This window comes from Medicago sativa, chromosome 7 (genome assembly GCF_051527215.1).
Source record: "Medicago sativa cultivar Bolivia chromosome 7, Bolivia_mono, whole genome shotgun sequence".
In the NCBI taxonomy this organism is placed as follows: domain Eukaryota; kingdom Viridiplantae; phylum Streptophyta; class Magnoliopsida; order Fabales; family Fabaceae; genus Medicago; species Medicago sativa.
This window is the reverse complement of record NC_140755.1, coordinates 56,423,294-56,427,073: the sequence shown is the minus strand read 5'-3', so window position 1 is coordinate 56,427,073 and position 3,780 is coordinate 56,423,294. Positions and strand designations below refer to the sequence as shown.

Genomic DNA, 3,780 nt, shown 5'->3' with positions numbered 1-3,780 from the left:
AATATGGTTTGTTAACTTCTATTAGTCTCTTCAATGCCAATATTTATTGGGAATTGGCTAATCCCCTCATATTCCGATAAAGAGCTTTCATTTGGAATGTTCAGGATTAGGTGCTTTAGACCTTGTAGCATATTGTTTAGAAACCATATAATCTTGTTTCTTGTTTTTCTTTTTGTTTCCTCTGCTAACTGTAACACCCCGTTTTTCGCTAGAACTATTTATTTATTTACTATATGTGTTTAATTGTTTGTTTGTGTGTTTGATTTGCGATTAGTGGATTTTTAGACGAGAAGGGTATTTTAATCATTTTGGGATTAAGGGCATTTTGGTCAATTGATAAGTTAGGGTATTTTAGTAATCTTAGAGTGGAAGGGTATTTTAATAATTTTGGTGTGATGAGTTATTTTAGTGAAGTTAGTAGTAACTTGGGGTAATTATTTTAGATGAGGGTGTATGAGTATTTTTTTTTTTTTGAAGGAGAGGGTGTATGAGTATTTAATGGGAGGTTTTAATGAAGTAGTTTAGTAGTAACATTTTAATGAGTGGAGAAAAGTTACTAGGCCCATTAAGATTGAGGGAAACCTAAACCATTTGGTGAGACTACATAAGGATAACTCTAGTAAGAAATTAGGGTTGTGTATTCATTTCATAAGTTTTACCAAAAGGTGGCTAGAGAGAGAAAGTAGAGAGATAGAGATAATAGTAAGAAGAAGAATATCTTAGAAAAGGAAGAAGAGGAACAAAGCTATGAGGCAAGATAGAAGAGGAGATTGAAGCTCTAGCCTAAGCTTTAGGAGATTGAGGTAAGGGGATAGATTTGATTCTCATAATAAGCTATAATCATTTTTCTTGCTTTTAGGTCATGTTTGATTTGCTTAATTTATGAAAATGGTTATGTGTGTTAATTTTTGTGCTTGAGATTAAGTGATAATTATGGGTATGATGAAAATTATGGAATTAACTTGTTTATTTGTTCAAACTCTAGTTTAGTGATTTGAAATAAGTTGTTTTGAGAATTTTGCTTAATTGTGTGAAAACCATGAGTTTGTTGATGATTATTTCTCAACATGTTTTAAATCACTTGTTGAATCATTGAATATATTTGAATATTGATGGGTTATGAATTGTTGGTGGTGGTTGTGAAGTTTGGTTTGAATTGTGAAGTTATGGAGTTTTTGTGAAAAATGAACATGATTATGAAAACTTGATTAATTGATTATATGAATCTATGTTTAATTTGTTTTAATTGTTCCTTATACTTGTGTTATCTGTTGATAAAGTTTGTGCAACGATTTTAAGTCTATTGGGATCAAAAATAGGATTTTTAAGGTGTTTTTGGTGTGAGTTTCCGAGAGGAGCCCATTTTATGGGTTCCCTTTCATGTGCAGCTCGTAGGGCAAGATTTCCTAGCCATGGCGAGAAATGCAGAACAGCACACATTGTTTTGTGTGTTCCGGGCCTTTGGGGTTATTTCATGACATCCCCGAGTGTTTCTTTTGTGGTGTTTTAATGTTGTTTTGATTAATAAAGTTGTTGGAACATCGTTTACTTGAATTTTGAAATTGTTTTCTCAATTTGAGACGAACTTTGAATGAGAAATAACATGAACTTGAGATAATCGGATGATAATTTTTTTTAGATGAAATGATGATGTTATGACTTGTTTTGTGTAATGATGGATATAGAATAACCATGCATGTAGGATTGATAAAGAACAATAAGAGCATATAACTTTGTTTTTGATGAAAAATGTGAAAATAGACGAACTTTTGGTGAAATGTTGAAATATGACTTGTTAACTTGTAAATGACTTTATGCTTATGATAATATGTTGGATTATGATTGAATTAAGGATTAATATGCATGAGATATGATAAATTGTGTGAGAATGAAAAATAGACGAACTTTAAAGAAAAAAAATGGACTTTGACAAATGATGGTTTATGATAAATTAACTTGTAAAAGATTGTTAGCTATTGTTTATATGATCTTTAATGATTGTTTGATGATGAAACGTGTTCACAAAAAGTGGATTAAATTTTAGTAATTGGTTGTTTGTCTAAAATGTTATAATTGTTAAGTGATGACATCTTACTTCTTTGTTGTGGTAAATGTTTGACGATGATTATGATGATGATTAAAATGATGATTATGATGATGATTTTTGGCGATGTTTACTTGTTGATGTATGGATGTAAATACTTGAAGATGCAAATGGTGGGTTTTGGTGAAGATATTATATGATGGTGGTAATTGTATAATATAGAGTTATGAATTATGCATTGTCAAGTATTAGCTTCAAAGTCCATGCATTCATAGTCATGTTGAGTCTTTTGGTGAAGAATGTAATTTGTGGGGATTACGTTAGTTGGTGAAGAACGTAACTGGTGGGGATTACGTTAGTGGATCAATCAGTAATAGTTACTTCCGACATCCAAATGGTACCGTATGCATGTAGAGTCATATCTAAAGCATTACATGCATATGAGTTATGTGAAATGTGTCATATGTGATTATGTGACTTGGTGCATTTTGTGAATAATGTGACTTGGTGATTTATGTGATTTGGTAAAAAAAGTGAATTATGTGAAGTTGTGTATTTCAATATGTTTGCTTGGTGAAGCTTGTATACTTGAGACGATGTGTTAATATGAGAATGATGTGATGATTCCTTGATGATAATATGATTGTTCTATATGGAAGATAATATGCATGTGATGGTAGTAATCTAGGAATGATGAGCATGTATATATGTGATACTCGAAATCCTAGAATGCTATTTTTGTGCTTGTATCTTTTTATATGAATATTATCTAACCCCCTCAGTGGTTGTTTGGTTGACCACCTCACTATTTATAAAAATGGTGTATACGTGCAGGCTTGAGGACGTTCGTGGAGACGTGAGTACCCGAGGCTTGCATGGCACATACCTGGTTTTTCTTTGGCATGGAGTCTAGTATAGGCTCTGATTAGGATTGTCGGGATTTTATGTTTATTCATCTTTTGACATTATGTTGAGACCATATTGTTTATGTTTTTATGAGACCAGAGATAGGTTGTTGATATTTTGTGATTCATACACTTTGATATTTTGGATGTATCTGAGATATTTGAGATGTTGTTTTTATTCCGCTACGAGTTTTATGAAAACTAAATTATGCATATTTTAAGAAAATGATGACGTGACATCTTGAACTCTTTTGATTAATTAATTTATTTGCAGTAATTATTACTTTTGGGGTTCAAGGGTGTTACACTAACCTATTGGAAGTCATTAATGCAAATAGTGTGAAATTCCGGCAGACTAGCTTTCATGTGTTTTATACGATGTTATGATTAGAATGTCGAGTAAGATGTTTTAACATTGAGCTAGCAGAAAACAGACAGATCAAGGCAAATATAACAGATATAGAATTTTAGCGCGTCAGTTATAAGTTGTTTTTATGAGATGTTTCAGATCCAGATCCGCATGAAGCAGATGTTCCGTTTAATGTTCCAACATCATTATAGCAGTAAGCATAAACAAACAGCAAAATAAATGACAGGAAAGTAAAAGGCACAGAGAGTTTGTTGACCCAGTTCAGCACAACACGCTTACATCTGGGGGCTACCAAGCCAGGAAGGAAATCCACTAGTGTAGTCCATATTCAATAGCTCTCAGCAAACTCCTCGTTTACACTATATGACCTAGGACCTACCCGTCTAGACTTCAACCTAGGAACTCCTAGATCTGAGATCCCATCTCACTATCCTAATGGTCAGTCACTGCCCCAGTGACCT

At 32.7% G+C, this 3,780-nt stretch overlaps 1 long non-coding RNA gene across 1 annotated transcript; it reads left to right on the top strand.

The window, feature by feature from the left end:
• Window positions 1-352: 352 nt before the first annotated feature.
• LOC146906952 (uncharacterized) lies at window positions 353-3,127 on the top strand. The gene is made up of 2 exons (XR_015020313.1): window positions 353-803; window positions 2,879-3,127. It is a non-coding gene; the product is annotated as an uncharacterized LOC146906952 (long non-coding RNA).
• The last annotated feature ends 653 nt before the right edge of the window (window positions 3,128-3,780 follow it).